General features: G+C 41.5%; 1 protein-coding gene across 1 annotated transcript in view; it reads left to right on the forward strand.

Annotated features, from left to right (window-relative positions):
• The window catches only part of SH3KBP1 (SH3 domain containing kinase binding protein 1), a 362585-nt gene that overhangs the window by 106774 nt on the left and 228885 nt on the right, over positions 1-26926 (forward strand). The gene's annotated exons all lie outside the window — the stretch shown is intronic.

Below are 26926 nucleotides of genomic sequence, written 5' to 3' on the forward strand. Positions count from 1 at the left end.
AACCCTCAGTTACAGTATTTTTTAATTAAGCTTGCTTGCATACTACATTTCCTAGATACACACAGATAGAAAACACATCTCTTGATATCATCATCCTTACAAAGGAAAGTCTTAGTGATCATCTTACTGTGAGAAAAAAATCCAGACAGTAAGCAACAGAAGCAAATGAAGATTCCAGAATCAGAGATAAAAAAAAATTTGGTTAACAGAGGAAGTCTTTGGAGTTAGACAACTTAGTATACCTGGAGTTGGTCTTATGCCATGGATACTTCATAGGTAAGGTCTTCCTGTTTTTAGACCAAAGGTTTTTCCTTTCTATTTTCCCCATATTTTGCTCAGCCTTTGCAAACAACAACTGCCATGCACACACCTTTTTATTATATTTTTGTTTCTTATCTTTTTAAGAAAACTCATTAAAACTTCTGCTGTTAATGTTTTTACTGGAGATACAATAATTTTCACAAATATACTTGCTGCAGAACTTTTTCTTTTTTCTTCTCTTCCATTTATTTTAGTTTTTTTCTTTTCTTTTTTTTCTTTTTTTTGGTTTTTTGGACCATACCTGTTTGATGCTCAGGGGTTACTCCTGGCTAAGCACCCCTGGCTTGGGGGGACCATATGGGATGCTGGGGGATCGAACCCCGGTCCGTTCCGTGGCTAGCACTTGCAAGGCAGACACCTTACCTCTAGTGCCACCTCACCGGCCCCTATTTTAGTTTTTTTCTATTTTCTTTCTAATTTTTTCCAATAACTTTGCTTTCCCTTATCTTGAAACAAATGCATTATGAACAGTTGTGCCAATTATGTAATGTATTTTCTTTAAATAGAAAAATTCTGTAAGAATATCCTAGGTAGAGGAATAATGAACCTTCAAGGTATATCTTCCGTCTCATGTTCAACCTGTAAACATAGGACATACTTTGTCTTAAAGATGCTTGTTCATTACATGATTATTTGTTTTGAAACCTGTATCATCAAACTCTTTAGATTTGAAATGCTGTGGAGTATGACTCTTTTGAGGTGGGTGGGTTCAGAACTTAGGAGACAGTAGGACAAGTATGCCAAGTATACATTACATTTTCTAATTTTATACCTGAAATAAGGAGATATGGTCACTAAAGTATAAAAATATATACGTAGTACTTAACATACTCTTGCTATTGTCATACTGTTTGCAATAGAATTCAAGATCATAGTGTTACTCTGACTCTTAGAGTGATGTAATCTGGTAGCAATGTATTAGTTTAAAGGCATTTCCATAGTAAAAAATCTGGTAATAAAGTATGGAGAGAGAAGCGATTGGAATATTGCATATTGTTGATTTCTAAACTGTGTGCTGGTTTCTGCATTTTTTAAGCTTGAATTTCTAAACTCTCCTGTTAGCAACCAGATGGCCATCAAATAATTGATATATGTTCATTTTAAGCCCATTTGTGGAACAGCAGTCTGGATTTTCCAGTAGAAAGATTTAGTAATTCTCTTGGTTTTTGAATGCCAGCAGTTTTTTTAAATTGCATTCTCTAATGTCTTGGAAGTAACCCCTGGAAAATTGGAACCAATGAATTTGTTGCATGATGGACTTGGAATAGAAACTTCAGGATAGGGATATAGTTTCAGTTATAAAATGTCCAGCAGTAGAAGTTAAAATTGTAAAATTTGGGGATTATTTTTTTCTTTTAATGAGACTTTTTAACTATAATTAAACATTTAAATATATTCATATTTTCTTCTCTATTTTCAGAGTTTTTTAAACTCTGGGATCTACTGTTCTCTTGCTTTACTGAATGCCTTTCAAAGAGGAAGATTTTTACTTTTTTATAAAAGTGGAATTTGCAATGAGAGAAAGGGTCATGAGTTGCTTATAGTGTTAGTAAGCCTCAAAAGTCTGTTGTTGAACTGGAGAAATTGGAAACCTTTGGAGGATGCTAGTAGACAGCATGTTGCATTGAAGAAAACAACTTAAAAGAGCCCATTAGAGTAGTAAGGGCCCCTTAACACCCTGGGCCCTCTAGTGACAAGAGCAAGGCCAAGAGCGGCAGCAGTGCCACTGAGAGATGCGCTTTTTATCATTAGCTGATACTGTTTAGAATGGCTCTAGGTGTTTCTGGAGAGATCCCATTTTTTATGTATTTTTATAAATAAATTTTTTAATTGAATCACTATTAAAGATAAGTTACAAAGTTGTTCATGATTGAGTTTCACCCATACAAAGTCCAACACCTTCACCAGTGTACATTTACATTTCCCATCACCAGTGTCTCCATTTTCTCTCCCCCCTCCCCTAACCCTTCCCCTCTCTTCCTCTGTGGCAGACATTCTTCTTCTCTCTCTTCCTTTTTATCCTTTTAAACACTGTGGTTTTCAATATTTTTACTGACAGGTTTCCATCTTGAGAAGCGTATCTCAGCATCTATTTGTACAGAGTAGGAGGACATGGATGTCCTTTCCTCTTTTCCGCACAGCTGATTGGCCTGTTTTCTGTTTGGGGTGATGATTTGGGGTCTAAATGAAACTTTCATCCAATCCCACTGGGCTAGAACTGGACCTGGATGTCTTCTTGATGGGCAGGATAGTTTTCTGTGTCAGACAAAGGTAATGACCACAAAATGGTTAGCTAAAAGAAACAGAAATGTATTCTCAAGTTCTGGAGGACACAGTTTGAACATGTGGCTGTTGTAGGGTTCAACTCCTTTCTACCACTCTAGGGAATAATTCATTCTTTGTCTTTTCCAGTTTTGGGATGGTAGTGGGACTCTTGGATTTCCTTGGCTTGGTTGATGATTGGTAATATCATTATAATAGCTATCTCTGTCTTCACATAGTCTTTCTTATATGTCTCTTTGTACCTTTCTGGGCCCACTTAGGTTATCTAGAATGTTATCTTAAGGGACCATACTGGAACAGGAAGTAGAGGAAAGAAACTTATCTTTGTTAGTACTTGAAAGCAGCTATAAAATGGATCTTTAGAGCAGTTTTAAGAGTCTAGTTCTATGTGTTAAATCCTCTGCCATGGTTGTGAAGCCAGCATTGACACCCATGGCCAAAGTTCTTTATCTTCCCAGGTAGATACTCTTTCCTCATGATTCCCCCCATTTTTAAAATGTTTTTATGTTTACAAGTAGCATGTGATCGTTGAAAAAGTCTGCGCTGTCATCTTAAACATGATTTTATGAGGCATATTTTTCATACCGTGTAATGTTCTGGTTTCAAGTTTGCATGTCACTGATTTTTATTAAATGTATGCAGTTGTGCAGTCATCACCAGAATTTATTTTATAACATTTTCTTTAGCCTATTAAGATTGTCCATGCCCATTTAGAGTTACTTTTTTCCCCCACTCCCTACAAACTATTTGCCTTTTCTGTGTTACTTTGGGTCCCACCTGGCAGTTCTCAGAGCTTGCTTCTGGCTCTGTGTTCAGGGATGACCCCTAGCAGGACTTTGGTGGACTAGATGGAGTGTGTAAGATAAAATAGATTAGCTAAAGTGCAAGGCAAGTACCACTACTATTTCCTTGTGTGAAGGCTTAAAATGAAATTTGATTTAGTACTTTCAAATTGTATTTTTTCCTGATTATTCAAATATTGAGAAGTATATAACCGTCATTTGGGAGCTCACTAAAAGTATAGAATCTCTGGGTTGGTGAGGTGGCGCTAGAGGTAAGGTGTCTGCCTTGCCAAGTGCTAGCCAAGGAAGGACCATGGTTCGATCCCCCGGCGTCCCATATGGTCCCCCCAAGCCAGGGGCAATTTCTGATCACTTAGCCAGGAGTAACCCCTGAGCATCAAATGGGTGTGTCCTGAAAAACAAAAAATAAAAATAAAAAAAGAAGTATAGAATCTCAAGATCTTCTTTAGACCTGTTGAGCAGCAATTTTCATTTTAACAGAATCTTCAGATTCTTCTGCCTCTTATCCTACAGATGTACTGATACATTAATTCCACTATTCCCTTAACACATATGGAACATTTCCAAAACTTCTTTAACTCTGTACTGGGACATTTTAGGTGCCACTGTAAGAAAACATCACTCTCTAACCAGCTACTTAATAACAGAGATCAGTTTCCAGTGGCAAAACTACGAGGTCCAGCTTTGCGTAGAAATCTCTGTGTGTAACTTCCTATCCATTGTGCTAGTAATTCCACTTCTAGGAATTGACCTGAAGGCAAAACTCATAGTTATACTAACATTTAGAATGTGCATATAAATACCAATTAGTGTAGTTGGTGGTTTAATGCATTGTTTTTCTGGAAACTGGCCCTCAAGTGAGCTGATAATGGGAAATTCAAACCTCAGGCCACAGTATGACCTTTTTACTAATGTCCATCTTCTAGAGCGGTAGTTTCGTTGCCAAGTTTATGAATGAACGAGTGAATGAATATGTGAGAATGGCACCAAACAGTGAAGTCCAGATAGTTACTTAACAATATGAGGTGGGCCCGGAGAGATAGCACAGCGGTGTTTGCCTTGCAAGCAGCCGATCCAGGACCAAAGGTGGTTGGTTCGAATCCCGGTGTCCCATATGGTCCCCCGTGCCTGCCAGGAGCGATTTCTGAGCAGACAGCCAGGAGTAACCCCTGAGCACCGCCGGGTGTGGCCCAAAAACCAAAAACCAAAAAACAAAAAAAAAAAAAAACCCCAAAAAAACAATATGAGGCAAAAAATGGCAAAAGCTGCATCGTTTAATCACTCAGTCATCTGCTGTGACACTGTCCTAACTAGTCTGCCATCTTCAAATGTAACTCTTTTTTTTTTTTTTTTTTTTGGTTTTTGGGTCACACCCAGCAGTGCTCAGGGGTTATTCCTGGCTCCAGGCTCAGAAATTGCTCCTGGCAGGCACGGGGGACCATATGGGCGCCAGGATTCGAACCGATGACCTCCTGCATGAAAGGCAAACGCCTTACCTCCATGCTATCTCTCCAGCCCCTCAAATGTAACTCTTAAGAGTAGCCCAACCCAACACTCCAGGAAATCCCGGCCATAAAGCGTCCTGTACTTTACCTCTCAAAGATAGAAAGCCATGGTCTTCCTCAGAGTGCACTGGGTTGCCATTTAACTCTCTCTACTCGACTCAAGGATTGTGTGTTCTTAATATTTCCTTAGTCCTTCCAGTTCCTGGGTTGCAAAGTGAGTTGTAAAGTGGGTTGCAAAGTTATAAAGTGAGTGGTGTCTGGCCTTGTAACCTGCTTCTTATCAGTACCATGGCAGATCAATTTAGGTGGAGGGGGGAAAACTGAGGACATCTAGAGGGGGAGCCTGGATTTTTCTTCTCAGCCATGTACCACTGCTATCGTGTTTCCTGCAGAGAACCAGCCCTGCTTTTTCCTGAGTAGAGTAGACCTGCTTGTTCCTGCCAGTTCCAATCTCATTTCCTGTCTGGGGCCTCCTAGGGCCCCACCATTGCAAGTCTCCTTTTTTGTTCTCTAGACCAGTGTTTCCCACAGTGGGAGGATCCTGCTCCCGTGCTTCCTGGGAGTGGGTGTTGGATTGATCCTGCCAGGGGGATCAGTGCACCGCCTTGGGTGCATTTTCAGGCCACTTTCTGTTCTCTTAAAAAGGTAGATTTTGGGGGGGGGGGGCAGAGAGAGGACAGCAGGGAAAGCACTTGCCTTACTTGTGCAAACCCTGAGCACTAGAGTTTGTGACTCAAATATTCCCCCTCCTCCAGAGAGATTTCCAGAGGGGTGCTGAGGAATTTTTTTTTATCTGAAAAGAAAGTGGGAAGCCCAGTGAGTTTGGGCTTCTCTGCTGTGGGCAGTGGTTGTCCTACTCAGTGTGACCTTTCTCCCAGAAGGTCTGCTTTAATGTATTCCCAGGGCTCCTGACAGGACTGTAGATGTGTGTGGGTGGCAGTCAAGCTGCATTTCTAACAGGTGGCATCACAGGACTGGAGCCCCACTTATCTCCCTGCTCCTGCAGCAACCCCGTCTGAGCCAGCTTGTTGATGGCTCATGCTTCCAGGGATCCTGTCCAGCTCTCCCGCTGCAGCTGTGCTTGGTGAGTCTGGATTGTGAATGAGGCTGGAGTGTGGCCCTGCAGAGTACCAGGAACAGCCACTCACTTGAGTGCTTCAAGCTGCAAGGCTGGCATTTTGGGGTCATTTCGGGACATGGGAAACTTGAGGGCTAAGAGCAAGATACTCAGGTCCTTAGAGCCTGGTAGGAACTTCATTCTGAAAGGCAGCAGGTGGGACCATTCGATGGTCTTGGCTTGCCAAGCACCCTGGCCTCTCTGTGGATTGTAACCATTGATCCCTAGCTCTTGCTGCAGATTTGGACTCAGAGAATTCAACTATCTTGGCTGCCAGCCATTTTTATTTGTTTTTGTTTTGGGCCACACCTGGCAATATTCAGGTGTTACTCCTGTCTCTGCACTCAGGCATCACTCTTGGCAGGCTCAGGGGACCCTATGGGATGCTAGGGATTGAATGCCTTACCCATCCATCTTTTAATCCATCTCCAAGACAGCAGCTGGGCCTGCTTCAGTGCAAATTACGGTAGTGTGGGCTTGGCCTTTGGGTACAACTCAGAGGTATATTGCTGGATGCTGGGTGGTGCACACCAAAGACAGTCTGTTAGCTTGATTAACGTATGTCTGCCCAGGATATCACTGTCTGATGGACATCTCACCTCCCATTCACCCCCCACCCAATTCTTGGCATTTGTTTCCAGAGAGTTCCATTTGTGCAACCACGTTACCCTCCTGGTTTCCCTTCCTCTCTCAGCAGCTTCTTGTAGGCACTGTTTTAAAATCTAGAGGCTCAAGTCTTAAAACTTTTCTGTATCTGATTCCTTCAAATACTTTCCAATACAGGCTTCTTCCAGCTACTCTATGGAAGGACAGATAAACAGTTAGAAATGTGTGGTCCTTAAAGAGTTCTGATTTTAGAACTTTTTGAAAGAAAGATATTCCGAGATCTTTATTTCGTATAAATGGATGGAAACAGCTAAGTCCTTGGGGGGGGGTGAATGAGCCATTGGCATGCTTTTACCTCCTCTGGACTGGTCCATTCCTGCTGCCTTTCAGTCAAGTTCCCTGTGAACATTGGAATAAAGACACTTACTCATTTTTGCTAGTGTGCAAAGCGTAAGTTGGGAAACGGGTTTTGAGAGAGAAAGAATCATGTATCAGTGGGGATTATAAATGGGAAGTAACTTGTAAATATTTTGATATTATAGCTGTTTCCGTGAAAGTACAATTCGGAGACACTTTCCTGGACCATTTAAGCCAGGTCTTTAGTGCTTGTGGGTCATTAAGAAGTGTAAATAGGGGGGAGTCTATGAAACAATGAGTGAAAAAAGAGTGGAAGTTCATATAATGAGGAATTGCAGTATTAGAGGCCCAAGTATTTTAAATAGACCAATAACCAATTTGTTGCATGGTTTATTAATGATCTGGATCAAAACTTGATGAATATAGCTAATTCTTCCATTTGGAGTTAATGTTTACACTGTTTTCTCCAGTAGTGAGTTATTTAGAATAAGCGGTCATGCTGTTTAAAGATAAGGTGCTAATATTTTATGAGGTAAATGGAACATGAAATGATGTTTGAATCTGTACTTAAAAATATGAGATAAAGAACTGGAGCAATAGCACAGCAGGTAAGGTGCTTGCCTTGCATGTGGACAACTCAGGTTCCATCCCCTGTATCCCATATGGTATGTGGAGCACCTCCAAAAGTGAGTCCTGAGTGCAAAGCCAGGAATAAGCCTTGAGCACTGCTATGTGTGCACCCCCAAATGTGAGGTAAACTTTCCTGAGAAGGCTTTTATAGGTTAACAAAAGGACCAGTTAATTGGAAAGAAAAATTATTCCCATATCTATCTATCTATCTATCTATCTATCTATCTATCTATCTATCTATCTATCTATCTATCTATCTATCTATCTATCTATCTATCTATCTATCTATCTACCTACCTACCTACCTACCTACCTACCTACCATTTATCTATCTGTCTTATCTCTCTCTGTGTCTGTCTATCTGTCTAATCATCCATCCTTCCATCCAGTTTTGGGCCACAATTAGCTATGCTCTGGGCTTATTCCTAGCTCTGTGCTCAGCAATCACTGCTACTGGGGCTCAAGGGACCATATTTGGTGCTGGGGAAAGAATACAGGTTGACTACATGCAAGGCAAGTTTCCTGACCTGGACCTGCACCCCAATATTCTCTAGTTCGGTGACATTGCCCCTTTCCTGGCAAATGGGAGATTTTGAGGGGAATGGGGGGGTGCTGTGGCTGGCTTGCTTTCCGTCTTTTGGTTGTGTACTTGTGAACACCTGTGGAAGAGATTCGCCTCATGTCAGTGACTGCGTCACCCACCACTCTCATAAAAATCCCCTAAGGTCAGGCCACAGATGGAATTTCCACAACTGCACTCTGGGGACTGGGGACAAATTCTTTGTGAAAACTGTGTGAAAACACTTGACAGAAGCTTTCAGGGAGGGCCAATGGCAAAGCACAGTTCAGCTGTTCCTTATGACCCCACCCTCAGAAGCCTGCTTGGAGAAACACTCAGATTGGTCTCTCAACAGGCCTATTGTGAGGCCTCCCGTTTTAAAGGAGCATGGCCTTCTGGTGGTCACTTTTGTTTTAGTCAGAACCTTCCAGTATTTCTCTATAATTTAGGGAATACAGTCTTAAAATGTAAAGATAAATTTTTTATTTTTTTTCTGTGTAGTGAATTTGATAAAGTCTCCAAGTTTATTGGGGAAACACTGAATAAGCTAGAATTTCCTCAGATGTCTTAAAAATGTTAACCCAGCATCTGTAGATAACTAAAATAATTTGTGCTGAGATAATTTTTACTTGGCTCAAACAGTTGTTTATAAAAGTTAGGATGAAAAAATCTGAAGCACACAATTGAGAGAAGGAAGTTGAATACTTTCTCTTATACTAGAGAATAGAAGGGAAAAGGAAAAACCAGGACAAACCCTCAACTAAACAGTGATATGTTTTTGAGCAGCGAGAAGAGTTTGACTTCAGTGGTTTCCCAGGAAATGTAACATTTGTGAATGCTGACAAACAGCTGGCCATTCTATTTTTACACAAGACTAGCATTGGGTATTGGGGTGTTCTTAGGACAGGATCTGTGCCTCCTCTGCTGCTCCATACCAAGTCACAGGCCAAATGCACAGTGGCACATTCTTCTAGGGCCTGTGGAGGAAATGGGAAAAGTCAGCCTCAACCTGGGGTGTCCATTTCGATTTCAGAAAATGATCTTGCTCATTGTGTAGAAGGTGGTTTGTGGCATGCGTGGGTATGTGTGTGTGCATGTGGGTCTGTACATGTGCACACCACTCGAATGGATGCTCCTACTTGCTACTTGCTTTGCAAATTTGCATTTGATTTCAGAGCTGGGAGCCAACATCTGTGAAAGTAGCGAAAAGAGTGAGTATGGATGACTCAGATAGGCCCACAGACCTATGACTTTATAGTTAGAAGAAAAAATATACTGTTTCAGATCTATTTGAATCATAGGAAACGAAGGCGAATTCCACTGAGGGAGTTGTTTATTCAGGACAAAGGAGCCCTTCGAATGAGGAACGGTGGGTGAGCTGGAGTGGAATGAGGGCACCTTTAGCTTGGATCACACCTGGGGACTTGGGCTTCTCTTCTTAGAAATGTGTCCCCTTCCCCTGTGTCTGTCCCTGTCTGTGTTTTTATCCATTTGCCTTTCCCTGTGCATCTAACTTTGGGACTGTGTCTATGTCTCTGTTGATCTATATTTTGTTACCTCTATGTCCATGTCTCTCTGCGTGTGTCCATCTGTCTGTCTCTGGGCTATTTCTCACTGAGTAAATGGGCTCCATTTACTGCTTCCAGAACTCGAGTCAGGCAGAGTGGGCTGGGCTGGGCTGGATTGAGTTGATGCCACATTTGGATTTTGCTCAGTGCACAAGTGATACTGGCAGACTCTAGTAAGCACTCCTTGAAGGCCCACGCAGGGCTCGGGTCTCCTGACAGTCATATGGCACTTGTTACAAGGGTAGAGCAAGAGGAAGAGGAGGAAGATGCTGGAAGTTTGGGAAATGTGTTGAATATGGGCCTTACAAGTCTGCCAAGTCCTTTGCCTCATACACCCCAAACACATTTCTGGTTTCACTTTACTTCCATCTGCTCCCATCTCCGTGGGATATTCCCAGAATCCTGAATCCTTCCTTTGACTTTGCTCTTGTGCAGAAAGGTTCCACCTGGGAGTCATTGTTCCAGCTCTCCTTAATTCTCATGTGCAGTGATCAGTGTTCCAAACGAGAGGAAATGAGGGAGCGTGGGTGTTGACTCAGGAAGCTGGGGGAAATATCCCCGCTTATGTCTAGAATGTTCTCTTGAATGTTTTCGGTATTGACCCCACACTGTTCTGGCCTTGGCTTTTCTAGCTGCTATTTTTCTTGTGACCCTTCACCTTCCATTGCTTTTTGTCCTTGTTTCTGCCTTAAGGCTTCCACTGCTTTCCCAAGCTCTTTGAGGTGTCCGGCAGTTTGTTCCCTTTCTTGAACAATGAATTACTCTTCAGCTGTTGGGGCTCACTACTTAGCCATGAGTTTCTCCCAATTTCATTCCCCCATGTAGCAAGGACCCTTTTATTCTTAATCATCTTTTTGGAGGAGGTTGTTTAATGTTTGAGCCATATCCAGTGTTGCTCAGGAGTTATTACTGTCTCTGCTCTCAGGGATCGCTCCTAGCAGGCGCTAGCGACTGTATGAAATGCTGGAGATGAAATCCTGGTCAGCCACATGCAAGACATGCACCGTACCCACTGTGCTATCACTGCAGCCCTGGTGATCAACCTTGAGTTCATAAGAAGTACACAGTTGGCTGGGGAGAGAAAGCTCAAATAGGAGGGCACATACATAGACAGCACTCGCAAACCCCTGACTTTGATCCCTGACACTACTAACTCCCTGGGGAACACCACTGGATGTGATCTTGGTGTTTCCCAGCACTGCTTTGCTGAGCAATGTCTTGCTGTGTTAGAAACATGCAAAGACTCCTGTCATCCATAAAAAAAATAACTTTCCTAAGCTGTTTACTCTGATTTCCCTCCTCTTCTGCTATAGCCACTGTCTTGAATTTGCTTAATTGCTTTACTACCAACTCAGGTGTTTTTTTTCTTTTTTTTTTCTTTGGGTCACACCCGACAGCCCTCAGGGGTTACTCCTGGCTCTACGCTCCGAAATTGCTCCTGGCAGGCTCGGGGGACCATATGGGATGCCGAGATTCGAACCACGAACCACCGTCTTTCTGCATGCAAGGCAAATGCCTTACCTCCATGCTATCTCTCTGGCCCCTCGGGTGTTTTCTTTCTTCAACAGTGTACATCTTTGAAATGTGTAAAATGGGGCTGGAGTGATAATTCTGTGGATAGGGCGATTGCCTTGTGTGTGGTGGAGCTAGCTTCAATCCCTATCACCCCATATTGTCCCCTAGTCCCCACCAAGAGTGATCCTTGAGAACAAAGTCAGGAATAAGCCCTGAGGACTTCTGAGTATGTTCCAAAAACAAAAATAAAACAAGATTTGTAAAATGAAGAATTTGAGATGATAATAATCGGTAACTGCATTTCTGGGAAATAACCATTTCCAATTTTTCTTTCTAGCTTTCCATTCATTTGTCTTAAACATGGAAATTTATTTTTCTATGACGAATGAGATTGCACTATAGATGTTGATTTGTAACCTATGGTATTTTTTAGCTTTGACTGAGGTAAACAATACACACAAAATTGTATCCAGTTACTAACTGTTCCATAAGTATCAATATTTTTAATTATAAATAAATTAAACAGTAAATCAAGTGTGTGTTCAGCAAAGGAGAAAAGTAAAAAAAATCCTGCACTAAAACATATGTTCTTAAAAAGAAACACCTCAGGGCTGGAGCGTTAGCATGGCAAGTAGAGCATTTCATTTGCCTTGCATTCGGCCAACCGAAGTTTGATCCCTGGCATCCCAGATGGTCCTCAGAGCCTGCCAGGAGTAACCCCTGAGCGCTGCTGGGGGTGTCTCAAACAAACAAATAACAAACAAAAGAAACAGTCTCATTTTACATGGGTAAGAAGCCTTGAAGGTAACCAATTTTTTGTGTGCATTTTAAAGTTCTACTCCTGGCATGGTGCTGATGTCTCAGGTGGTGCCAGGGCTGGACATTGTTCCTGTATGTAAAGCCTGCATTTCATTCTGTTGAGCTGGCTCTTAGCCATATAAGGGCATTGCTCTATGATGGCCTTCAGGTCTAGCTGCCTGCAGCTGTGCTCCTGGACTGAAGAGTCCTCAGAGCCGGAAGCAGCTCTCCCAACATACCTGTTCCAAGTGTGCCTGCCTACTGCCTTTCAACTGCTCCTGCCACACACTGTCTCTGTAGGGCTTGAATGTCGCACCTCCCCAGAACTAACAAGCATCCAGCCAGAGCACCTGCTGAATGAGGGGCTACACGTCTTTCATTTTACCATGTCTTCTTCATATTCCCAAGGTCCCCTGTCCATCAGATGGAAAGCTGCCAGCCAGCGTGAGGTGTGAAGTTGGCTTCACCTCATATTGTGCCATGCATTCTTCTCTTGGCCTCTCTGCCTCCTGGCTGGCCTCCTCCTCTCACACCCTGAGAGATCAGTGTCGCCACCATCTTTATTGTCATGTCTCCCATTCTGTGGGTCTCTCTCCCACATTAGCATGCCTGAACTTGCCTAGAGCTTTCTTTACTCCTGCTTGACCTTTGCCTTTTCCTAAGATGTGGGTGGTGATACCAATGTAGGCAATGGCACAAGTTTCACAAATTGGCAGGTTGTGGGCAGAGGTGGCTTCAAATATTGGCACATCTCCATCTAGCTTGTGACCTCTGGCAGGATTGTGAGGCTTCTCTGATCTTACTAATCCAGAGCAAAGGGAAAGAGTGTAATATCGATGTATGCGGAGCTGTGAAGAGAAATAGGGCCACAAATGCTTGAACTTTTCTTGTATACCCAAATTTTTTTCTGGCACCAGGGATAGAAACAAGGCATGCATTCTACCACTGTGCCACATTTGGTCCTGGACAGTTGTTGAAATTGACTTACTGTCACTATGTTTTTTTGTTTTGTTTTGTTTTGTTTTGTTTTGGGGCCACACAGGGTGACACTCAGAGGTTACTCCTGGCTATGTGCTTAGAAATCACTCCTGGCCAAAAAAAAAAGGGGGGGGGCCTGGAGAGATAGCACAGCGGCGTTTGCCTTGCAAGCAGCCGATCCAGGACCAAAGGTGGTTGGTTCGAATCCCGGTGTCCCATACGGTCCCTCGTGCCTGCCAGGAGCTATTTCTGAGCAGACAGCCAGGAGGAACCCCTGAGCATCACCGGGTGTGGCCCAAAAACCAAAAAAAAAAAAAAAGAAATCACTCCTGGCTTGGGGGACCAAAAGGGATGCCAGGGGATCGAACCACAGTTCATCCTAGGTTAGCTGCATGCAAGACAAATGTCCTACCACTTGCGCCACTGTCACTATATTCTGGCCCCTGTCACTATATATTTATATCATTAGTTATGTTCTCTGGCTTTTGGAAAGAGAAGAACTAAAGAACTAGCTTCTCAAGGCAAGACAGAAATGGAGCTTGACTATCTCAGCAGGAGTGGGGAGCCCAGTGAGCTACTCTTTCTGTAACTTCAAGGGCTCTGGGAGCATCCCAGCTATTCTCAGGAGCTGCCTTTTGTGTTTGTTTGAGGCTTACACCCAACCTGGTAGTACTCAGACTTGAACTCCTGCCTCTTTACTCAGGGATCATTCCTTGTGGGACTCAAGGTTCTACACTGGTGGGGTGTCAAGAGATTGAACCTGGGTTGTCCATGTGCGTGGCAAGCACTCTCCCTACTACTGTTGCTCCAGTCCCAAGACTGTCTTTGACAACACAGCGCTACTTCCTAGTGCCCAAAATGGTAACCTTTGAGTACTCTGATTTTCTCTTAATGAACAAATTGTGAACCTCCGTTAGAATCACTTTGAGCACATCTGCAATTACTTCCTGAGGATAGACTCTGATGATAGTTACTAAATTTAGAGTATGAGTGTTAGTTTTTTTTTTTAATTTAAAATGTGTGCCCTATATAACCAACTGGTCCTCCTTAAAGTGTGCCAACTTATGCTTCCACCAGAAGGTTTCTTCTCCCACCCCAGATAAAATCCACCTGAAAATTCAGTATGTCTCATGCTATACTTCATTATTTAGTACTACCATGATTACCTTGTAATTTCTTAAAATTACCTTGAAATTACTGAGTAATTTCAAGTATATTTTCATGTATTTGTTGATCATATGTGGCTCTTTTTAGTGAACTACCCAATCTATTAATAACTATCTGTTTAAACACTTTTATTTAAAGCATTGTGATTTACAAAGTTATGAATAACAATCCATTTGGGGAGGGGGTCACACCCGGCAGCGCTCAGTGGTTACTACTGGCTCTACATTCAGAAATCGCTCACGGCAGGCTCACGGATGCCGGGATTCGAACCACCGTCCTTCTGTGTCTAAGGCAAATGCCCTACTGCTGTGCTATCTCTCCAGCCCCAATAACAATCCATTTTTAAAAGGTAGATGTGGGGCCGGAGAGATAGCACAGCGAAAAGGTGTTTGCCTTGCATACAGAAAGGATGATGGTTTGAATCCCAGCATCCTAAATGGTCCCCCGAGCCTGCTGGGGGTGATTTCTGAGCATAGACCTGGAGTAGCCCCTGAGCACTGCTGGGTGTGACCCACAAACAAACCAAAAAAAGGTAGATGCTTCTCTATCAATCCTAGGGCAAGAAACCTTGATATATGCCTTCTGTGTGTAATTAGAATGGGAGATTGTGGGCCAAGTTTCCCAGAGTTAGATTTCAACAGGATAACTTGGAATGAAATTTTGGATTTTGGTTTTTGATTATATGGCATTAAATGTCTTCTCTGCCATTTAGAAATGCTTTATAATATTGATCAAAAAAAACTTAAAGCCAATGGCTGCATTCAGTTGGAAGACATTTCTAGGCATTATACTATCTTTATTACTCTAGAACTCACATTGGAGTGTGAGAGTTCCATCTTTTGGCTTCTTGCAAGGTACACACTGTGTCAAATATCTCCTGCCTATGAAAGAAATGATGTGCCTTGTGTGTGTATTGGTAATTATTTCAGGAATAACGTTATTCTTACAAGCTATACTCGAGTTTTGAGAGTCTGTGCCTAGGAAATAGTTGAGGCTCACTCTTTCTGTTTGCCAAGTGATGTTAAATCAATTATTATGTTATTGGGAAAAGAGCAAAAATGTAGTGATTGTTTACAATGAAAAATAAATTGTAATGCGTCTTTAAAACACTGTTTTAAAATCTTTTTTGTTTGGGGGCCACATTCAGTGGTACTCTTGACTCTGTGCTCCAGGATTATTTCTGGCAGTTCTGGGAGATCATATCTGGTGCTGGGAATGGAACCAGATTGGTCACATGCAAAGCAAGTGCCTTATCCTCTCTACAATTTCCCAATCCTACCAAATAATCTTATTAATAAAATTGAGGGTCTCTATTTGTCAGGATGTTTCTTTATTTTAGGAAAGGAAACTTCACATGAGTCTTACTAATTAAAATGTATTTATGTGCTGACATGTATGCATGATGGAAAAGGAAAGCAACCTGCAAAATGCCGAATTTTCTTTTTAAACCAAATACCTTTAACAACCATATATTGGCTTTTGTAAATATAGGAAATAACTGCATAAATATCTTACTAGATGTTAACTCACAAATCAGACCAAGTGACTATTTACTCATCAGAAAATGGGCAGATCTGGGAATGAGTCTTGGAAAATTTTGACTTTATTCTAATCTTCCTAACATGAATATATATTTCATTTTGAAAACTCAGCATTTCTATTTCTTCTAAACATAGACACCACAAATATCTTGTATCTGCCTCTGCTTCTTTTCTTTCAAGAATGTAGTCCTTGTTTTATTTTATTTTATTCAAGGCACCATGATTTACAATAATTTACAATACATTTACAATTCACGATTGGGTTTCATGCATATCATATTCCAATACCACACCCTCCACCAGAATAGAACACAGCTCTTTGACCACAGCATCCAGCCTCCTATGCAGATGCCAGCCGAAATTGTTTGGTCTGCCTAGGAATGCCTCTGATATACAATATTTGCTTGTGTGGTCAAATCAGTTCTTCTAGGCAGATTTTAGTCTCACTGAATGATTATTGGGGTTGTGAACAACCTATATTGAATTCTGATCTCTTGTTTATAAGACAGGTTTTGGGGCCAGAGAGACAGGGGCTAGACATGTACTTTGCATCCTATAGACTCTGGTTTCATCCATAGCACAGCATATATTCTCCTGAGGATGTCCAGGAATCAATACTGAACACGAAGCCAGGAGTAGCCCCCCGAGCACCACTGGGTATGGTGTACCCACCCTCTGTGCATGGATGTGAAGCATGGGCTACTGCAGAGCTGTCTTCCCACATTCTCATTCTTTGCCGGATGCTTCTTCCACTTTCCTTAATGGACCCTGGAGCCTGAAAGCAGTTACTGGGAGCCCCTTTCTGCACTTAATCTTTTGGAGCTGTCTCTTATTGTTGAACTGGGTGGTTATAGTTGATGGGCATAAAGAGACTTAGAGCAGGGTAGCTCAGGAGGATAATAAATCCTGTGATTCCCTTAATGTGTGTTAGTGAGTGGATTAAAAAGGCTCAGAAATTGCAGTCAGCATGTGCGTTTTGTGTATCTGTACATTGTGTGTTTGGTTGCAGTGGATTGGAAAATTGATACCAGTGTGATACATATCTTCTGTGTGTGACCTAAAACCACAATGCCAGACTTCTCAGGCTCCCCAATACAATCTGGATTTGGAGGAAATGAACCTTTTTGTTGGAAGCACCAAAGTGGTCTAGACACCAAGGCTGAGCCATTGGAATGGCATCAGGCAGAGAGGAGGTTTAGCATGAGGATGAGCGCAGGTCGCAAAATTGTTCAGCATTTCATCCAGTTTATGATTGCAGCTTCCCAGCATGTATGAAAGGAAAAATGAGAATAACATCAATGATGATTCTTTTTTCTTTACGATTGACTTCACCTCCTATTCATGGTGACCATTTCAAGAAGAAGTGAGCAGATGCTAGTTTTTACAATGCCCGGTGTCCCAGAGTACTGTCAATATGATGGGACTAAGGGGTGAGGGTGGAACTGGACGGTCAGCAAAACTATAGTCCTATAAAGTGTTGACATCTGTGCTGCTGCTCCTTTAAAAAATATCCCTTTTTATACTTTAAAAATAGTTTGCTGGGGAAAAGTTTGTGAATTGTTTGTTATAGAGAGACTTCAAAATTTAGCTGAACCAGTTTCTTTATAAATAAAGGAAAAAATCACTTTGAAGCAACTGTCTGAAAACAGGTGTTGCTTCTTGGGAAAGAAAGATTTCCCAGATATTAACACCAGAAATTTAGTGGCATGATATGGAAGAAAATTGAGAATCTCTCTTCTGGCCTTGTCTTTTCCCTCCCTCCCTTCCTCCCTCCTTCCCTTCTTTCTTCCTTCTTCCCTCGCTCCCTCCCTTCCTCTCTTCTTCCTTCCTCCCTCCCTCCCTCCCTCCCTTCTTCCTTCCTTCCTTCCTTCCTTCCTTCCTTCCTTCCTTCCTTCCTTCCTTCCTTCCTTCCTTCCTTCCTTCCTTCCTTCCTTCCTTCCTTCCTTCCTTCCTTCCTTCCTTCCTTCCTTCCTTCCTTCCTTCCTTCCTTCCTTCCTTCCTTCCTTCCTTCCTTCCTTCCTTCCTTCCTTCCTTCCTTCCTTCCTTCCTTCCTTCCTTCCTTCCTTCCTTCCTTGCCCAAATCACTGTACTATTGCTCTAGCCCCTATTTCTTATAGGCAATGTGTGTTCTCCCTTCTGGAGGGAAAGTATTTCATTCTCTCAGACAGGATGAATGATTCCCCTTTTGTTCTTATCAGTCCCCTCAGTGACATTCATCTCTCTTCTGTAACACCCTATTTTGTGTTAGAATAATTGCTCACCTTTCCTATAAATCGGGTGCTATTCTAAGCATAGTTCGTGTATTGTTTTATTTAGTTGTCATGACAACCCTTGTATTGTATGCTGTCATTATTCTCATTTCAAAGATGAGGTAGCAAATAATGATCCCCAGGGATATCCACATCCTAATCCTTCCTCTCATCTATGAGTGTATTACTTTATGTGACACAGTGAACTTTGCTATTGCGATTAAATTAAGACTCTTAAGATAGGGATATAATAATCACTAGGGTTTTTGCAAGAGGGAAGCATAGAGTTACCAGCAAAAAAAAAGATAAATCGGACTACATTGAAATTAAATTCTGTGCATGAAAAACTATCAATATAATGAAAAGGCAGTAAACTGACAAGGAATATGTGCAAATTTTTATCATTAAAAGGCTAAATATTAATAATGAAAACAAATACTTGTAACTCAACAGCAACCACCATCTAAATAACTTCATTTTAAAAAATGGGCCAAGTACCTGGATAGACTTCTTTCCAAAGAAGATGTACTTGGTTAGCAAGCATACGAAAAGGTGTTGGCTCTCATTAATCATTAAGGAAATGCAAACCAAAACCACAGTGAGGTGACTGGAGCGATAGCATAGTGATAGGGCATTTGCCTTGTACACAGCTGACCCAGATTCAATCCCCAGCACCCCGTATGGTCCCCTAAGCCCACTAACAATGATACCTGACTGCAGAGCCAGAAGTAAGCCCTGAGCACAGCTGGGTGTGGCCCCCAAACAAACAAACAAACAAAAAACACAATGAGATATCATCTCATGCCTATTAGCAAAGCTATGATCTAAATGCTAGATAATAGTTGAGTGGTGATGAGATTGTGGAGAAATCAAAATCTTGTTCCCTGTTGGTGGCAATGTAAATGCTGCAGCTACTGTGGAAAACAGAATGGTAGGTGGTGCCTCGAACATTGTAAAATGGGGCCTGGAGAGATAGCATGAAGATAAGGCATTTGTCTTGCATGCAGAAGGTCAGTGGTTCGAATCCCGGCATCCCATATGGTCCCCTGAGCCTGCCGGGAGCGATTTCTGAGCATAGAGTCAGGAGTAACCCCTGAATGCTGCCAGATGTGATCCAAAAACAAAAAAAACCTGTAAAATGAATTTCCCTATGACCCAGCACTGCTACTTCTGATAATATATCACAGAAATTGAAAACAGAGTTTTGAAGAGATATTGATGTGCCATATTCATAGCAGCATTATTTGGAATGAACTAAAAGGTAGAAGGCAACAAGCCAAATGTTCATCAGCAAACAAATGAACAACCAAATTGTGGTGTATACATATAGTAGGATATTACTCAGATTTCAGAAATTTCTAATGCATGTAATGCTGCAACATAGATTAAGCATTAAGTCTGAGGACATATGTTAAGTGGAGTAAGTCAATCATTGCTTGGGGTCACTTCTCGCAATATATGGCAAACCAAGCAGTGCTGGGGATGGAACCTGAGCCTTCACATGCCAAACATATGTTTCAGTCCTCTGTCTGACCCTCAAACCATTTTTTATTTAAAAGAGTGGAAATTGGGAAAGACCACAGGGTTTCAACACATGCCTTTTATGCAGCCCATCCCTGAAAATCCCTGGTATTACATTCTTCCCCAGCATTGCTGGTTATAGCCCTGGAGGCCCCCAAGCATTTTTGGGATGGTCTGGGTAATCGCTAGAATCTGAACAGCACTTCAGCATTTGTATTGAAACTCTGGTCCAGTTGGTAATCACTTGAAGGTGCCCTATGCAGCCTGAACACTGTTTGGCAGGCCTCCTCATAGAAGAGGGGTATAAGGAAGGTCAGACTCGGTGCTCATAGAAGCAGAGGTCAGAAAGAAAGAGAGAAAGAAAGAAAAATTGGCTAATGCTATGTTTCTGGACAAGATGTTGAATGAAGGGAGTATAAGTCAATGTCAGGCTTAGAAGGAAGAGTGACACCTGCCTTTGGTAGAACAGTTTGTTCTGCCAGGGCTTGGCCATATTTGGTCTATTTATTGATCTATTTATTACTATTATTTATCTCTAATCTGCCATTCCAAATAAAGGCAATATTTCTAAGCACAAATGTAGTGATTCTTATCTAACTGTTGCTGTGTTCAGTTTTGAACCTAGCTTTGGAAACCAGACACCTAAAAGTAGGGCTTTGTGTTGGGGCCTGGAGAGATAGCACAGTGGCGTTTGCCTTGCAAGCAGCCGATCCAGGACCAAAGGTGGTTGGTTCGAATCCCGGTGTCCCATATGGTCCCCCGTGCCTGCCAGGAGCTATTTCTGAGCAGACAGCCAGGAGTAACCCCTGAGCACTGCCGGGTGTGACCCAAAAACCAAAAAAAAAAAAGTAGGGCTTTGTGATTCACAGAATGAATCATTCTAAGCTGAGGATTATTCAAAGGAATTGTTTAAAATTGTTTATTCATTGTACCAGGTTGGGAACTTGAAGCCTCCTGATAATAGACAATAACCTTTGCCATAAAATTGTTTGGGGAAAGTAGGCATGTTTTTTTTAATTTTTTTAGAGTAATCTTTGCAAAAGGCCTTTGTAATCTTGTCACATATCTATATGACCTACATCTAGTAGACTTTGGTGGAAGCCTTATTAAATTAAAATGAGAACCTCTCTGTGGAGAATCCCTTGCTGAAGCTGTGTAAGTGGAGGTAAGCCAGAAGCAGGGAGTAGCCTACCTGCCGCCACCTATCACCATTCCAAGGACCTGCAGCTGATCATTGCTGTGGGTGCTGAGACCAACCCCCACCCAGACGTCCTTGCTGAAGCTGTGTAAGTAGAGGTAAGCCGGAAACATCAAAGCAGGGAGGAGAGCAGCAGCTCCACTTTGCTTCGCGGCTGCTTGCATCTCCTAACTCATGAACCTCACCATAACAAACAGTAAAATCTACATTACAAGCATGCCAATGGTGAAACAGTGCAGGACAACAGCATGAAGATGGCAGCTCTGATAACTCAAAAAGTACCAACCACATAGTTAACCTCTCAGATAAGGAGTTTAGAGTAGAAATATGGAGGATGCTCATAGAACTCAAAGAAAGCATAGATCAAGCTGAACAGAACACAAAGATAGAAATCAGAAAACTACAGATTGAAATAAGAGGACTGAAAAACTCAACAGATGAAATTAAAAACTAAATGAAAAGTCTCTCCAACAGAGTACAGTAGCTGAGGACAGAATCAGCAAGCTGGAAGATGAGATGCAGAGCAATTCTATACAGTAGAAGAGACTGAAAAAGAACCTTAAAGCAAATGATCAGACAATGGAAAAAATAGTTAAAGAATATGAAAAAATGAAAATAGAATTCCTTGATAAGTTCAACAGAAACAATATAAGAATCATTGGAGTCCCAGAGATCCAGAAAGAAAACCCTCAGGAAGAATCATTAGTCAAGGACATCATTACAGAGAAACTCCATGGGCTAACTCCATGCATGCTACCAAATCCTGCATGCCCAAAGAGTACCAGCTAAAAGAGACCTGAAGAAAAGCACCCCAATACACATCCTAGTCACAATGACAATACTACACATAGGGATAAAATACTGAAAGCAGCAAGATCAAAAAGGGAAATTACACTCAAGGGAACATCCTTAAGATTTACAGCAGACCTGTCACAAGAAACCTTTAAGGCCAGAAGGCATTGATGGTTTATAGTGACAAAACTCAATGAAATGAATGCTTCACCTAGAATACTGCAGCCAGCCAGACACATTTTCATCTTTGAAGGAAGTATACATAGCTTCATGGATAAACAGCAGCTCAGAAGCTACAGACTGAAAACCAACCTTAAGAGAAAGACTGAAAGGTCTACTTTAAGACAAGACAGACCAACAGACACAAGAAACTTAAAGATGACACTAAATCCCATGACAATAATCTCTCTCAACATCAGTGGACTAAATGCACCATTTAAGAGACACAGAGTGGCAAAATGGATCAAAAAGATAAAGCCAACATTCTGCTGTCTACAAGAAATACATATAAATAGTCAGAAAAAACATAGACTCAAAGGGCTGGAGGAAAATCATCAAAGCAAACAACTCCCTTAAAAAAGCTGGGGTGGACATATTAATATCAGATGACACAAGCTTTAGACTCAGCAAAGTTATAAGGGACAAGATGGTCATTTTGTACTAATCAGATGATATGTACAGCAGGAAGAAATCACTTTCTTAAACATTTATGCACCCAATGAGGGGCCAGCAAAAAATGTAATACAATTGTTGACAAATCTGAAAGAAGACATCAGTAGCAACACAGTAATAGTGGGAGACCTCAACACTACCCTGTCACCCCTTGATAGGTCAATCAGGCTTTAACCCAACAAGAATATACTAGCTCTGAAAAGAGAAATGGAAGAAAATGGACTAGTCCATATATATATATATATATATATATATATATATATATCCCCAGAAAACTGGATATACATTCTTCTCCAATGCACATGGGTCATTCTCCAGGACAGACCACATGCTGGCCCATAAAATATATCTCCATAAAGTCAAGAAGATAGAAATTGTACAGAGTACCTTCTCAGATCACAAGGCACTAAAATTAGGAGAGAACTACAAAGGATTAGAGAAGAAAAACTTTAAGCTGAAAATTAAACAGCACACTGCTGAATAACCAGTGGGTCAGCGATGAAATCAAAGAGGAAATCAAAACATTTCTGGAAACAAATGACAATGAAGATACAAATTATCAGAATTTATGGGACACATCAAAAGCAGTACTAAAAGGAAAATGTAAAGCTTTGCAAGCACACATCAGAAAGGAAGAAGGGGCTGACATTAATAATTTAATCACAGAGCTTTTAAAATTAGAAAATGATCAATAAAAGGAGCCAAAAATAGGTAGGCAGAAGGAAATAATAAAGTTTAGGAAAAAGAGAACCTCTCTATGTAAATAAATATAATTGATATAGTAAATGAATGGAAATGGGAGAAAAGTTTTTTTTAACATATATGATGGACTGATGGGGTAGTTTAATACTCAAGGAATTTTTAGAAATGTGAGGGGGAAAGGCAACATGTTTGTAATACAATTGACAATTGAGCAAGTAAATCATAGGAAGAGAAAGTGGAATGAATGGGAAGCATGAAAATATGATCATTGTGATTTCTGTTAATAAAGAAGCAGATATTATCTTTCCCAGCCCCACTTTATTCCTTTAATTACGACTTTTATTTAATCTTTTTAAAATAAATTTTTCTTTAGATATGTGTGAGCATATATATTTTTAGTTTTTGTCCTGTGTCTGTTTTCTTCTCTCTCCACCCTCAAATCCACCAGCAATATAATGTAACACCAATTCTTTCTGCAAAGGCATATTAAAAAAAGGGGAAATTTTACGTGTAAAAACAAGCTCTTTATCTACTAGGGATAAGAACTTATACTTTTTTACAACACAGGGGCATCTCCCACCCTGAACGTATGTCATGTGGTTTTTTACAACACAGGGGCATCTCCCACCCTGAACGTATGTCATGTGGAACCAACTTAGACCCCAGGGAATTAAGCACTGACCATCCAGCCCTGACTTCTGGATCCCAGACGTAGAAACAACAGAGTTCTCCACAACAGCTCCAGGAACCAAATCCCCTCCAGGGCATCCATAATGCTGCTCTGACACCAACACGTGCCAATTCTAAATTAATAACCTGACAACCACATAACTCAATTTATCTAGCTCCGCCTCTTAAATAGAGGGGGAAACAAGGGAGGGTACCAGGACCAAATAGATATATGATCACTAATAGTAAGCTAGACAAAGAGGGGTCCACCTACTCTAGCAGCCCGGGGGGTGATGGTGGGGGATATGGTTGCAGGAAGGGAATGGGGATGGGGGGAGGACAAATTTGGTGATGGGTGTTCCCCTTATTATGTTAATATGTACCTAAAATACTACTGTGAAAGATTTGTAAGCCAATATGATCAAAATAAAAATTTAAAAAAATTAAAAAAATAAAGAAGCAGATATGATTTTTCTGTTGGCAGAAATAAAGATTAGAGATTCTCAATGTGGGGGAAATGAGCTCTCTTTCATGCTGCTGGTGGGAGTGTGATGCAGAATGTTTGGAAAACAAATTTGCATTACCTCTTAAAAGTAAGGATGAACCAAATATTTGACCCAGAAACTTCACTTACTAGCATTAGTTCTTCAGTTACACTTGTGCATATATGGAAAGGTAGAGACACCAGATGCTCACCAGAGTGTTGTGTGAATTTGCTGAGGACTTGAGGCCCTGGTTGTAGCATGTGGGTTATAGGTTGAAGGGAAGAGGATTGTTCCATCCCAGAGCCAGATTAAAATAAGCCGCCCATTTAACCTGTGAAGAACACAGAAGAGGTTCTAATGGCAAGATGATTGGGTGTATCTTGAATATTTTACTCACTGATGTCTACCTCCTGGGTCTCAGGGATCCAGTCAGTGCACTGGTAGATCTCAGAAATAACACATCTGCTGTGCCACAATCTTGTCTCCATCGGTATTCCAGGAAAGCCAGTGATGAAAGCTGGTGTATTACTATTTAGGGAATGTGAGAAAAGGGCAAACAATCAGCTTACTTGATTCTTGACCCAAATTCCACTTGAGTGGAGCATTGGAAGACACGTTCTTCATAGGGGTATTTCTGTTCTGATTTTCCACCCTTGATTTCTATTTCCTGGTTTCTCCTGCCCCCAGCTCTGATTTGGCCTCCTATAATCTGGGTAGTTCTGATAATTCACATTCTACTTGTTGAATACTCCTTTCCTGCCCAGCCGGTTTATCTACTCTGTTGTTGCTATAGTGTATAGTTGGGTTCTGTGTGGCTTAAAGTACATTGGCCAGTAGAGGAAAGCAAGATGCTACGTGAGACTGTGTGAGTCCACTTAGAAAGAAACAGTCCCAGGGTCAGAGAGATAGAGGTTAAGGCATTTGTATTTCATGTGTCTGGCCACAAAGTCCCACACAGACACACGTGCATTTAATTCAGACTTCCTAGGAAAGGAGGAATGAAATTTCATTGGGGAAGATCACCTGTACCTTCTGCTTAATATACTTTTATCTCATTATTTGAGCACTTTCTTTTTAAAGCTTGAAAATCACAATGCTATGTTTTAAAAGTCCTGTTATGCTGAAAAACCTATGAACATCTAGCTGCTCCATGACCTTTCCTTGTGTCCTTGGCTTATTTATAGGTGATGATCATTTTTGAGTTAAAATTAGTGCTTCAAGATTTTGCTGATATCCTAAATAACACACATGCCCTGCTCTCTCTTGACTTCTCAAGTCTGCACGTTATCTGTTCCCTATATGGTAGCTGAAGGTTTAACTTTTACCTCAACTCTCTGCTCCCCATTCTTCCCTCTGGAATTCATACCTACTATCTGAGTTTCATCCCTAATGTTTTTTAAGACTATAGCAATACTGATGTTGACTGTTGAGGTCAGAATCTATTGTAAATTCGTTTTCTAATATCAGTTTGTTTTCCTTGGAGATACTTCTTTTTTGTTGAGTTATCTTCTCATAGTATAAACTAAGCATCTCACTCATTCCTTTTCATGTCTTTCTCTTCACTGCCCCTTCATCACAAAGTGGTAGTGATTTCCATTTGGAAACAGCTTCCCCTTTATCACTCTCATTTTGTTTGGAGGGTTTTGGGCCAAACCCAGCAGTGATCAGGGCTTACTCCTGGCTTGGTACTTGGGGATCACACCTGGTGGTGCTCAAGGGACCATATATAGTACAGATAATTTAAACTGGAGTCAGCTGTATGCAAGGCAAGTGCCTTAAACCCTTGTACTATTTCTGCCCCATTCCCCTTCTCATTATTGATGGTCCTGGGTCCTTCTCTTTTTGCTTTCACCTTTGTGTTTGTGGAGCACATTCATTGACAGTGCTTCCGGTAGTGCTCCAAGAGAAGGCATGAGAGGAATGTGTTGAAAATTTGACTAAGTCACCCCACCAAAGAACCATCTCCTGGGAAGGTTTTTCCTTAGAGTAGTCACCACCCATCAGTATTTGGCCATGTCTGTGGCCAGGTGGAGTCTTGCGCTCCTGCTGATGGAACCTACTGTCCCTAGGATCCAGAGATCTTCATTAGATCACATTAGCTTTTCAGTGCATTTTCTCTCCAATGCCATTTTTATTTATAGATTATTAAATGTTGAATCACAAAGTAATTCCTTTAGCAGTATCAGATCCAGACCCTGAGCTGAAGTGGCAGCTACAAAAGCCAGTGCTTTACTGGACTGAGGAATGGCAGCTTTGGGCCTTGAGTGCAAAGTACCAAGGGCAATTCTTGGGTGTCCACCTGGGTCTGGTTCTTGATGACGTCAGTTACAGCTAGCCATCCTTTGCTAGAAATATACTCTGTTCGGGGCCGGGCGGTGGCGCTGGAGGTAAGGTGCCTGCTTTGCCTGCGCTAGCCTAGGACGGACCGCGGTTCGATCCCCCGGCGTCCCATATGGTCCCCCAAGCCAGGAGCGACTTCTGAGCATCACTGGGTGTGGCCCAAAAACCAAAAAAAAAAAAAAAAGAAATATACTCTGTTCTTATTGATTGTGTGTGTCTGTGTGTTGGAGAGGGAGAGTGATTTATAGTTATGATTCTAGCTCCTTGTGATAATTAAAATGCTGTGCCTATCATTTGTAGCCACTCAGTATGATTATTTTTATTGCTACAGTATTTGGTTTCAAGCAGTGCAAGAATCTCACCCTCCACTTCCCACTCCTTTTGTGATATGAAATGCCTCATTACTTAGCAGTTTTCTGCTGATTGTACAGTTTAGCATTTGATCTTTTTGTTAACCACAGTCAGGTGACCACACATAGGGTAATTCGATTAACCTACCCCTCCTCTTCTTTGCTGAAACAATAAAATCTGGTATTCTGTTGGCACATGG

Source organism: Suncus etruscus, chromosome X (assembly GCF_024139225.1).
Source record: "Suncus etruscus isolate mSunEtr1 chromosome X, mSunEtr1.pri.cur, whole genome shotgun sequence".
Taxonomy (NCBI): domain Eukaryota; kingdom Metazoa; phylum Chordata; class Mammalia; order Eulipotyphla; family Soricidae; genus Suncus; species Suncus etruscus.